Source organism: Podarcis gaigeae (assembly GCF_964106915.1).
Source record: "Podarcis gaigeae genome assembly, chromosome: 5".
Lineage (NCBI taxonomy): Eukaryota > Metazoa > Chordata > Lepidosauria > Squamata > Lacertidae > Podarcis > Podarcis gaigeae.
In genome coordinates, this window is record NC_139681.1 from 4,014,224 (window position 1) to 4,027,004 (window position 12,781).

At 46.8% G+C, this 12,781-nt stretch overlaps 1 protein-coding gene across 13 annotated transcripts in view; it reads left to right on the top strand.

The window, feature by feature from the left end:
- SHISAL1 (shisa like 1) overlaps positions 1–12,781 on the top strand; it is a gene marked incomplete at its 3' end in the record, with an annotated part of 195,564 nt that overhangs the window by 104,726 nt on the left and 78,057 nt on the right. For 3 of the 13 annotated variants that reach the window (XM_083738981.1, XM_083738967.1, XM_083738980.1), the window contains exons 1-2: positions 1,933–2,299; positions 6,027–6,196. The exons of 2 other annotated variants lie outside the window; for them this stretch is intronic. Of the gene's footprint in view, positions 1–1,626; positions 2,300–3,400; positions 3,480–5,024; positions 5,262–6,026; positions 6,197–12,781 lie in introns of those variants that run through there. 8 more of the 13 variants (XM_083738970.1, XM_083738978.1, XM_083738975.1 and 5 more) reach the window with 8 other exon arrangements.

The window sequence follows — 12,781 nt, forward strand, 5'->3', positions numbered from 1 at the left end:
AGGCTACCAATTTTCCTGCATCAACTTTTAATGGGGGATCAGAGTTTGTAAGGAGTTCTGTGCAAACTACAGTATTACTACAACTTATTTGATTGTCACCCCACTTTTCAACAAGAATCATCTAAGCAGCTGACATTTTTTTAAAAAAAGAATCAAATAGATTCACCAAAACAAATGACACCAGCCACATGGAAGCGGAAGATAGTCCTGTAACCTGGTAAGGTAAGGTGGTAAAGAGAGAACAATTAAGCTCAGAGTAGGGGCGGCCTCAGATGCCTCCCTGAATCCCCTGCTCCTTCTGACAGGGTGCTTGTGATTTGAGAAGGAGGTGGGCTTCTCCCTGGCCTTCTTTAATTTGAACACCTAGGCCATGACATACAAAGCCGTATAAGAATGCCAATATAATACCATCCATATGCAAAATCAAAGCCAAACTTAGAGTGCAAGGACAGGGAGGTGCCAACTTCAGGTACCCACTCAGCCATGAAACTCAGTCACTCTTTGTCAGGCAAACCTTGTTCAGAAGACTGTTGCAAGAATATAATGGGAGTAGGCACACACACAGTGGTGGCCCTCCAGGTGTTGCTGAACTACAACTCCCATCAGCGCCAGCCAGCATGGCCAGGGGACAAAGAGGAAGATGAAGAGAGTTGTAGTTCAACCATCTTGAGGGTCACAGGTTCTCCCCCCCCCCACTATATATGCTGCCTTGAGCTCCTTGGAGGAAATGGGGGAGGGGATATACAGCAAAGGAAAAAAGTCTTGAAAACAAGAGTTCTATGCTGTAAATGTAAGGCTTCTAAAATGGGATTTATCCTGGTGATTTAGTAAAAAATTTAAAAACATTCTTTTAAAAGGAATGCCTCCATCTGAAATATTTACCATTAACCTTTTTTAAAAAACAAAACAAAAAACCAGGGTTATATTGGGGGGGGGGAGAGAATGACACCCCATGTCAAGGCTTGCTATGACACTGTAAAGTGTCTGGAACCATTGTTGTTGTAAGTGAACGAAGATCTTATTTTTTCAGAGACACTGTATCAAGTGGAGATTTGGAAGGGGCCTTGCCCCGGGTGCTGACAACCCACGCTACGCCACTGTTGATAAGTACAATTATAATTAACTTTGCAAACCAGGCCATAAAACAGGAAATATAATTTATGTCTGTCTGTCTGTCTGTCTATCCATCCATCCATCCACCCATCCCTCTATCTGAAGTGTGACATCATGTCTTATGAGAACTGTTTTCAAGGAAGTAATCAGATGTTATTAGCCTAAGGGACACAAGGAAAGCAAATGCTACCCAATGGCCATTAGAATGCACTGGTTCCCTCAGAATTTTACTAAGTTCTTTAACACAAATCATCTGCTCTGGCTCCATTGCTTTCAAATTTTCAAGTGAAGAAGCCCAGAACTTCAGCCAATGCAGTGGAATCCCTCTGTGCCGCCCCGGGCAGAGGTAGCCCACGCTACGCCACTGAATCCCTTGGTGCTTTGACTGCTCCCTTTGGTGCTCTTTCTCTCCACTGCTCTTTTGCCTAGGAGAGGATTCTATGAAACGGCAGATTTCGACGCACACCTGCTTGGGAACGAGTGTGTGACTGCAGGGCTTTTGCAACAGCCCAGAAAACCAGAGGCCACTGGAAAGCCCAACATGAGTTCGGTGGGACTTACTACCTAGAAGAAGCAATGCTTGCCAGTAGACAGCGCGTCCCATTGAAGGCAGTGGGGCTTGCTCGCGAGTAAACAGGCTGGGAGCGCAGCGGGAGTCGCAGCCCGATCCTGCCCGCAACGGATCCCGCGGAGTTCCACCAGGCGGATCCCCCCCCCCCCAGTGACGCCGCCCGCTGCTTGGCGCCCCGTTGAGTTCAGCTCCTTCCCCCGCAAGTTGGCTTCCGACCTCGCCCCGCCGACCCCTGCCGGGGAGGAGCTGCTCGTGCCTCGCCAGCCCTGCGCAGGGCGCGCGGCGCGGCTGCGCCCCCTCCGCCGCTTCTTAAGCGCGCCGGCGGGGTCGACCTGCGAGCAGGCGCCAGCGAGCCCGCCCGCCTGCCTGCTCTTCGCCGCCGCCGCCGCCGCCGCCGCCCTCCTCCCTCCCTCCCTCCCCCGGAGCCGGAGCCGGAGCCCAGCCCGGCGGAGGAGCGGGCAAGAAGCGCAGCCTTCGCCCGGCCAGGATGTGGGGCGCTCCCTGATCCGAGCCCCGGGAAGGCGGCAAGCCAGGGAGGAGGGCGCCGGGCGCTGCCCCGGGCGATGGCGCTCTCGGCTCCAGCCCTTTCCCCGCGGGGAGCTGCTCGCCTGGCAGGTGAGTGAGGCGCCCCTTCGCGACCCCGGCTCCCTCTTCCCTTCCTCCCCGTCCCCGAGGCGCCGGGAAGCTGCTCTCCGGAGCTCGCTTCCGAGCGAAAGGAGCCGATCGAGTCGCTTCTGCAAAGGGGTCTCCGCTCTCCGGAGCCTCGGCGCTTCCCAGCCACGCGGCCAACTTCGGGCGCTGCCGTCCCACCCTCGGGCGCGGAGGCGGGGGCGCGGAGGGTGCCGCGAGGGCTGCGATGCCCCGTCGAGAGCGCAGCTCTCCCCAGGCAGCCCTCTTCCTCCGAAGCTAGCGATCGTGGGCATTACCTTTTACATCTCGGCGCACTTGGGCGGGTTTACTCGGATGTAAAGTCTGGCTTGATACCCGAATGGACTCGCTCCGGGGCAAGCGCGCAGAGCGGCGCCGTCTCCTCCGAGGAAGCCGATTGACCTCGATGGGACTCGCTTCCAAGGAAGGATCAGGCTGGAAACAAGTCCGTTATTCCCGTACCGCCAGCAGCGCGAGGGGGGTCTTCCAAGCGTCACCTGTTCAGGTGCGCGGTAATCCAATGCAAACGTTCCCCAAGCGGGCGCCCACGGCGCGATTCTCGTTTTGCGTGGCTCTACGTCCCTTGACCACGCTCCGGTTCCCGGTGAGTTTGCTCCTTTGGTTGGCAGACGGAAGCAACGGAATCCAACTTAACTCCGCGCAAGGAAGGCTTGCCTCTTTCTGGCCTCCGCTTCTGGATCGCTCGCGCGTCTTTTTTTTATAAACAACAAGAACCCACCAAGCGCGCGCGCCCCGGGCGCAGGGAGATCCTCGGCGCAGGTCCCGTGCGTTCCTGTGCGTGCGCCAACCCTGGCTGGGGAGAGGGGGCTTCGGGATTCCGAGGGCGGGAAGCGAGCGCCCCAGGCTCCACCCGAGAGGAGCGCGGGATCCCCCTCGAGACCAGGCCGGCTCCGGTCCCCTCGTCCAGGATCGGGGAGGTTCCGTGGGACGCTTAGCGCTTGCGCGGCTTCGCTTCGATGCTGTTCGACGCGAGGGCGAAGTTTCGCTGGCCACTCGGTCTTGCGTGGCGTGGCGGGGCACAAGTCGGAGGACAGAGAGGGCGCGCAGCTGGACTAGCGGGCGAAAAGGGAGGCAGCCTCTTTGGAAACTGGACTGGCCCCTAAGGCAGGGCCTGCCCGCCCATTGGGTAAGGTGGAACAACTGCTTCAGGAGGCAGGATCCTCAGGGCCAGAGGATCACCACGTAGATCTTTATTTTATCCTTGTTCCTGATGTAGATCTTCAGTCATGCCTTCTTCCCGGGCAGGGAGGGTGGTGCCATTTTGGTTTCCACCTCAGGTATCAAAATGTCTTGGGACAGCCCTGTCCTTAGTCAGAAATTTTGTTTGGTGCAGGCGGTTTGTGGGGCAGGGTACAACAGCCTGAACCCAGACACAAGCAGCAGTCATCCTCCCCCTGTGGCCTCCAGGATGGCTTGCCCCACAACTCCCATCAGCCCCAGCCAGCTGGGGCCACAGGGGGAGGAAAGCTGGGCATTGGGTGTTGAAGTTATTTGAATTGTGCGAAACATCTGTGCATCTTGAATGTGCTTCAAAGTAAAGATTGGAAATAAATGTTCCCAGTGCAACTGAGGGAGGGAGGAGGATTTGGGGATCACGGCTGCAAATGGCAAGGTTTGCCTTCGAGCCTTTGTGCTCATTGGTTCACCTCTTAGCTGGGCAGTTGGAGAACACCCTGCCTGCCTGCCTTTCCTTGGAAGTAAAAAGGCTAGGAAGGACCCTGGGAGCTCGAGCACTTCTGCCAGGGTAATATCAGGTAGATCAGGCTTTGCCAGTCGGGCACCCGGCAGGTGTTTTGGACCTCACAAATGTGGGAGCTGAGACTGGTAGAAGCTGTAGTCCAAATTATGCCAGGGTTGGTGAAGGCTGGAGGAAATGATGTTTTTACAGTGAGGTGGTGCTGTGATGTTTTGGAAGCCAGATCAGCCTCTTGGTTTTCCTGATCACTAGTTGACATCAATATAACTCTCCATTATATATACTCACTGGCTTCTCTCGGTTTATAAAATAATACAACACTTCTGAGAGAGATGGCTGGGGTGTTTTGTTTGTTGTTTAATCCCAGTCAAACAATTCCCCCTGGTTTGTTGAGTAGAAAGATCCTGGAACATTTTATTTTAATCATTTCATGTATTTGTTTTCTCTAAGAGAGCACCTCTGGCTTCCGGGGGAAGTGGTGGTGGAGAGGTGGAAGAGAAACAGTATATAAGAGATGGGAAAAGGAGCTCAAAAAGTAGACGAGATGGGAGAGATCCAGATTCAGCGCCCTGGCATCATAAATCCCTTAAATATTCCCTTCCATGGCTAATAGGGTTTTTTTGTGGGGGGGACTTGGATGGGGGGACGACTTGGATCAGGGCAGTGTTGTATAGGGGAGGGTGTACCCCTTTCCTATGTGCTGCAGCTCTGACACAAATGGTCCTGACCTCGCAGGACTCCCCCCATCCAAGGAAAAATATTCTTCTAAGGTGCCACATCACATCTAATTGGATTCACAGCTGTATGGGGAGGTGAGTCATATATGAGAACTGGAAGATGGGTAACCTTCACTTTCAGTGGAGGTTAGGCTGAAATATCATGGCTACCCAGACTGCCTTCCAAAATACGATGATCATGAAGTAAGCCACATTGAACATAGTGAGACTTGAGTCAGATTAAACCTGCCTAGGATTGTACTTCTGCTCATGCTTCCGACTCAGCGGGTTTTTGAAGATTCCAAGTCCAGGATTCTCTCTACCTGATGGTTGCCATGCTGTGGTCCTCTAGCCAGCTTTCTTAACTGGAATATTGCTACCAGATACCAGTCTCTCTCTCCCTCCTGGAGGACTCTGTGGAATATACCTCACTTAACCTTGCAGACTGCCGTGCATTCAAAACTGAGACAGCAAATTTGCTGGCTCATTGTTGGATGTAAAATTTCTTGGTGGCTTCACCTGATGGCCAGTTTCAATAAGACTTGGATTTGAAAATGCTTTGATTTCAGTGTTTATGGAACCAGATCTGTCTTTGTTGTCGCCTCTGATTAGATTTGGTGGAGGTTTTTGTTTGTGAGTTGTGAGGGCTACACTATTTGATTAGAGTAGGGATACGGAGAGTTCAACCCTTGTTTCCATGCCTTGACCGCAATCTACCTTCAAGCTGCTGTTAACTCTGCTGCATAAAGCAGCGTGTTTTCTACTGTGAGGCTAATAGTAATTTCAGTGGGATGATTGAAAAGCATGGCAGAAGAATTGAACATCTGATAAAAGAGAGTTTTTTTCCACCTGTTTCTTCCTCCAGGGCATTGCTTCCAGATCTGCCTATTGAGCATTTATTCTGATGTGTTTGCAGCAAGGTTATACAGTGTTGTATCAAACAATTGCTATACCACACTTTCCAGAGGATTTCCCTTTGCTTTCCTTACTGCAAAAAATTCCTGTCCCTTTTTAGAAGTAGGTTTGTTGTGCAAGAGTGGACAAATCTACTTTAATTACACAACCTCAGTAAGACTGCATCCCACTTGCAAACTGGCAACAATCTGGAAGTGGCCTAAGTTTAAAACTGGGAAGAAAATGTCAAGGAGAACAGAGTATGTATTTTGCCACATTTTGCCTGTTTTGGTCCTAAAACAGATTTTGGCAGCATTGCCACAATCAGAAATAGACAAGGAGTGTCTCTTTTCTCTTCTTCTGTTAGAAAGAACCACTGACTAGAAAACAAGGCACTAGAGAAGATTTGTTCTGTATTTTCTGGACATCGGTTTTTCAGCTGTCCTAGGAAACTTCTGGTGTCAGCTTACCTGCCTCATTCTTGGGTGTGGGGAGAGCATGCAGCTGAAGAAACTAAAAAAGAAGGAAGTGAGCCAGGTATGTTGCTGTATTATTATTATTATTAGTAGTAGTAGTATTATTATTAGGGAAAGATTAGCATGCTTGTTTGCAATGTTTAAAACATTTTTTTTTACTGCTCCTTGTACATTTGTGCTATGAGTCAATGTTTGCCGTTTTTAATCACTGGTTTCTTGGAGAGCTCATTAGTGGAAACTTGTTTCCATGACAATGTGACCCCTAAGATTGTTCTGGTGATCATTCTGGCTAGGCTCAGTATTCATAGTTGCACAGAAGAATGGGTGACCGTTATTATCCTGCTTAAAAGCAAATGTCCCTTCCTGTCCCTCTGACACACCTCCTGTGGATCTTTTTTTCCTTCCATCTGTGTAGAGAGAAGAAAGGTGAGGGTGAGCTTGCCAGCACTGTGCATACATTTCAATCTCTGTGGGTGAAATGAAGATGTGTTTGGCTGTTTAGTGATCTTGCACAAAGTTGAGAAGAGAGATTAAAAAACTTCTTGTCTGTTTGCCGTTTGCTCTGGTGTGCACCTTGGAGTAGGGATGGTGAAAGTGAAGGGGTGGACTAGGACCCCTGTGAATTTGCACCTGAGTCTACCTGGAGAGCACTGTGGGGCACTATTTGGGCTAGGCAGGGTGGGGAAGGGTCTTCTCCAGCACTAGCAAAAAGGAGAAGGGGACATCAGATGATTGGGCAAAACATCGCTTGTAGATGGTGGCAATGCAGGTTAACTGAATTGGGCGCGGGGAGACCCGAATGCTATTAAAGCACTTAAATGGACACCTTTGATTTTTGCCTGACTTTGCAGTGTGTATCTGAAGAATTGTGAATGCACACAAAAGCTCATACCAATAACAAACTTAGTTGGTCTCTAAGGTGCTACTGGAAGGATTTTTTTTATTTTGCAGTGGAATGACAGAGTGAATTTGTGAGTTGAGCAACAGAGTGGATGTGTGGAACAGGGTGGATTTGCAACCAAGGAAAAGAACACATTTGCCTGTATCTCTCAATTCCTGGTGGGGATTCAGACAAGCATCTTCTCCCATTCTGACATGGAAGGCCTAGTTAGAATAGGCTCTAGTTTCTCAGCAGAAAAACTTACTTATTTGTTTTGTTTCTATTTCCCTTTCCTCCAAAGCAGCCCAAGTGGCACACATGGTTTCTCTCCCACCCTGCTTCCCCATTTCACCCTCGCACCAAGACTGTGAGAAGGTTAGGCTGAGAGAAGGCAACTGACCCAAGATTACCCATTGAACTTTGTGGCTGAGTAGGTCCCATGGTCTTCCAGGTCCTAGTCTGACATCCTTACCACTACACCACACTGGTTTAAGAATAGCCTTGCTGGATCAGCCAAGATTAATCTTTCCAGCAGAGGTCAGCCACCTGCCTCTGGAAGACCACCAGCAGCTCATGAAGAGGGATGGCCATTGTCTGCAGTTGGCTTTTAGGCTTAAAATGAAATGGGGTTCTGTTTAGTTATCATGACTGGCAGCTTATCTTCAGTGATCCTTCCTTCGGTGTTCTGTATAACACCTAGGGTATCACTGACAGCTAAATGTATAATGAGGTAGAAATTAGGGTTGCCTTTTCCTTTCCTGGTGTTGCTGCTGTGGCTTTATCATAGAAGCTTGATGCACATGCATTCTGTGGGTGTAAGTTTCCTCTACAAATCTCTCTGCCAGGAAAAGCTTTACACATTTGATTTTGATATCACACTGATGTTAAACACAGAGGAGGAGGAGAAAAATGTAGTAACCCAATGTACTTAAGTGTAAAAACCATTCATGTGCAGTCCAGTTCTACAAGAGAGTGGGACTAAGTCTGCTCCATCCCATTTCCATGTGGATCCAGTGTTTACATGGAGGCAGCTGTGTTTTTGCAGTACGGTTTCCTCTGACAGTTGCAGAACATTGCCAAGTCCCATTGCTTCTGGGGTGATTTGCTCCTCTGCTCTGTTCAAAACACATGTCTTCAAGAAACCACCTGGGTAGCTAGAAGACTTCCCTGGAGATTTTAAAAAGGAAATTTAGAAACAAAAAGTGCAGCCCTGAGACTCCATCATAAGGAAATCCACTTGACTGTGGATTCAGAACTCCTATCCGATCCTGGTCATGATCTGCCCAGATAGGATCAGTTGGCTCTACATTAAAGTTTGTGGTATTCCTTCCTCATCCCTATTAATAAATGAGAGCAGTATGCCTTGGGTTTGAAAATTACTCTTCCAGTAAACTCAAGTTCATGCAAACATAGAGCAGTGAAGGCAATATGTCAGTTTCTGGGGTGAACTGTGAGGCTTGAATTCTGCAACATGGCTTACCAAACCACAGCGGAGAGCAAAGTGGAGAGTTCAGAATGGGACTGAGTGGATGCATAGTGAACTGAGATTGGTGTACTTGACAACTCATTTCTAGCACTTTCACGTGCAAATCTCTTTTGGACCCCTTGAGTCTGTGAATATAGTTGCAATAATCGGAGGACTGATGCAAGTTAAACTAAACATCCATCTAAGTTCAAAGAAATTCCTTACTGCTGAACAGATTTCATAGCTTGCCTGCCCACACACCTTTGTTGTTGATGGTGCATTGTGGCTCTGAAGACCCCCCACAACCCACCCATTTCTCTTCTGGTAAATGGCCTGATTCAGATATACCATGGTTTTCTTTCGTTTATTTAAAAAATCTTCATTCATAAATGATTTAGCAGTATATGCAGACCTGGCCCAGCATCTTTCTTGGAAAAATAAGCCATGGTTTGTTGTGGTCTTTCTGATCTTGGCCATGCTGTAGTTTCATGTGTGAACCTGGACTATGAAAGTTTCATTGCCTTATTGCAGGAAGGGATTATGTATGGCATGACATAGGTGAGTCTCATGCAAACTCTACCTTGGCTTGTATTCAAAATCGGTTTAAAAAAGTACTCCCTTCTGCTTTTGGTCATGCATGTTCATAGAACATTCATACATTTGCAAGTGATCTGTGAAAATGCTCTTAGACAACCACTTTGCATGAATATAAAATGTTTGTGGTTTGTCCGGCAGTCAACCTCTTTCCACTCCAAAACAGTCTAAGTTTATTGTCCTTGAGCGGCTTGAGAGTTGCAGGCTTTAGTGAATCTTAAAGTAATGGCACTGAAGAAAATATACCTTTTGGATTTCTACATGGAACAAATTTGCTAATGAAATCATTAGACAAGTGAGCATAAAGGCTTGTTGTTTGCACAGAATTACTTTTCAGAACATAATTGCATTCCAATATAAAAGCAATTAAAATGTTAATTTACATTACAAAAGATATTTGGCTTTCAGGTAGGAGCAAAAGAAAAATCTTCCTTCTTGCAAAGCCTGGAAGAAAAATGCTTTAAATCCTGCTAGTGTGGTGTGTCTGTGTGTGTGTAGCGGGGGAGGGTGTTGTTGGTTGGCCATGCCACCTCATTCATTTGTACACCTTTCTGTTATGTGATGTCCCCACCTTAAGCCCCAGATGTGCTTTGGTCAGCTGGAAGGAAAGTTTCATTAGCTAATTAAGTAGTGAGTGAAGCCCTGATCATGGCCAGGGGCCAGAGGGATGGGTAATAAATTAACACCTGGAGCCTGTGAACATCTCAGCTGGCTTTTCCTGGGAAATGTATGCTAATTAAGGAAAGTTTGATGTGGAATTTAGGCATAGCATCTCTTTTTCTAGCTCTTTCTGTGTTTTCGCAGCAGCCTGCAAGAGAGAAGGCATGATGTACACAACTGACAAAAAGTCTTGTCCTCCAAAGTACTCCAGGAATCTCTAGTTCATTAGGACCCAAAGCATTTCTACCAAAGACTCTTCTTCATCAGGAGCACTACTCTTTTGCAAATGTCCGCTTGAATAATTTTAGGGATAAAAGAAACCCATGTTATGTAACAAATGTATCTAAAAATGGTTTACAAATGACTTAAACACAGAGCAAAGGCTGCAGTCCTAACCCCACTTACGCAAGAGTAAGCGCCATTGAATTCTGCCTTCTGAGTAGACATGTTTAGGATTGCCCTGTACATTCTAGTTTAGGTTGCAATCGTATGCACATTTACCTGGGCGTAAACACTACTGCAAATAGAAGGACCAACTTCTGGATGTAAATGCTTTGAATGTTCTTGTTAATACTATTTTTTTCTTCGAAGTTTGTTCCATTCTATAGGTTTCTTGCTGTTTAGAATCACAATGATTTGAGGTGCGTAGGTTGTTGTTTTTTAAAGTTCCTTCACTGAAATTATTCAGATGCATATATAGAATTTCATTTTTCATAGTGCTCCATTCTTCCCTAAAAAGGGGCTGGGCCAAATAAAACACACTTTTCATGTGCACCTGGCTTAGAAGCTGCTTCTTTCATTATTTCCTTAATAGCACCCTTGGCATATAGACATTTTTAGGTGAATATTTTCCCATTATTAGGGACCTGGGTGGTGCTGTGGTCTAAATCACTGAGCCTTGGGCTTGCCGAACAAAAGGTCGGCAGTTCGAATCCCCATGATGGGGTGAGCTCCTGTGGTTCAGTCCCAGCTCCTGCCAACCTAGCAGTTCAAAAGCAAGCAGTGCAAGTAGATAAATAGGTACCGCTCCGGTGGGAAGGTAAACGGCATTTCCGTGCACTGCTCTGGTTTCAACAGAAGCGGCTTAGAAAAACGTCATCTCCCTTGGCCAGTAAAGCGAGATAAGCACCACAACCCCAGAGTCATTTCCGACTGGACTTAACTGTCAGGGGTTCCTTTACCTTTCCCATTATGTGTCACATCAGGAGCTTTTGCTGGTTTTGTATAAAATAGGTGCCACAATGCAAACACAGTCTCTAAGGCAGACTTTCGAAAATTTGTTCCATTCAGATTTTCTTCAGTGAGCCTCTCATTTATGGCAGGAGATGGCATATCTAAATATTTCTGTTTCCAGTGTGGTGTGCCGGTAATTCTTTTTAAAAAAACTTGTGTTATAAACTAGCTTTGGGAAATAACCGTACTCTGTGCAGCAAGTATTCGGCACTGGCACCTGCAGCACTCTTGAGAAGCAGAGTAGTGCCCGCCCCTCCCCCATCTCTCCCCACTAAACCTTTTTCATTTCCTTTCTTTTTTTGCTGGTGTTGCAAGAGGAAAGACCCATTTGTCCAACTGAACTAGAACTGTCAATACCACAAACATAATGTATTACTTCAAAAATGCCTTGGGGGCATTCTGTAATCTTCCCTCAAAGCTCATTCATCCTCTCAAATGAGATCCAAAATGCAATGAATCCGTACAGGATTATGCAAGTTTCTAATAAAGCACTGATCTTTGCTAGCATCTCGCATTGGCCCATTTCAAACTAACAGGAAACTATGGCTTACCTCCGTATATATGAACCTCGGGCTCAAACACTCTGACTCTCCCCACATCAAAGGAGGAGACTGTAAGTTTCCACTTTAAAAAACTCACCATGGTTCACCATGACATCTGAGCTCTGAGCCCTATCGCCTGTTTCAACCAAAGTTAGTGAGAACAATCCAGCATCAAACCATGGCTTCAGATCCTGGCTTGTTCTCAAACCATAGTTTAAACATGCCAGAAGTCAACAGGATCAGAATTTGGCTTGAAATCTAAAATGATTGCCTCCAGCCTTCTCTGGCCCAGGAAAGAGAAGGAACACACAAGTGGTACAACACCTGCTTCTTCTGCAGAAGGTCCCAAGTTCAGTCCCTGGCATCACCAGATAGGGCTGGTAGGACCCTTGCCAGAAATACTGGAGATCTGCTGCCAGCTAATGTAGTCAGTGCCTGGCTAGATGAACGTGATATAGAGCGTGATATAGAGCTAGATCTAGGATCCCTGACCTTTAGCATGAAGGTTGGGTCTGTTGAGAGGGAGAGCCCAACAATCTCTGGAGGGTATCCAATTGGGTATCCCTGCCTTACTGCATTTGCTTTCCTTCCACCCCCTTTTGGAGGAAGAATATATCCCCCCCCCAAAAAAAAATTTGCTATAGGGGAGGGGAAGCCAAATGTTCAAGTGATGATTGGTGAGCTTTTTCTGCTCACAGAGATCATCCTTGGACACCCTCCTCGAGGTCTCTTCCGAAGGCACTCCAGGAAGGCTCACCACGTGAAGACCTATTCTCAGGCCTTCTAGCTCTTAATTTTATCTCTGCTATGTTACATTGCTTTTAGCTGTTAGGTGTCTTTATGTTAAAAAATAGTTATGCTTGCTGTGCATTTTATTCTATAATTTATTGATTTATTTGTAAAGCACTCAGAAATATTTTATTATTGAAGGGTGGCATATAAATAACAATGTTTTCCAAACTATGTGTATATATATATATATATATATATATATATATATGTAATATTTAAAACAGGTTCAATACATTTCAATCAAGGTGGTAGGTGCATGAAATAAACCATAATTTAAAAGTGAGGGTGGGAATTATTCATCAAATCCCCTGCCTTATCGCAAGCAAAGCCCACTCGAACAATTCTTTTTCATCAGCATTCTCCAATTTAACAGTTGATAAAAGAACTGTGCAAAGAGTAAACAAAATATGTTTATTTATAAGAGCGCACACTCAGAATTGTCCTAATGAATTCACTGGAAAGGGCTCTCAAGTTGGTCTG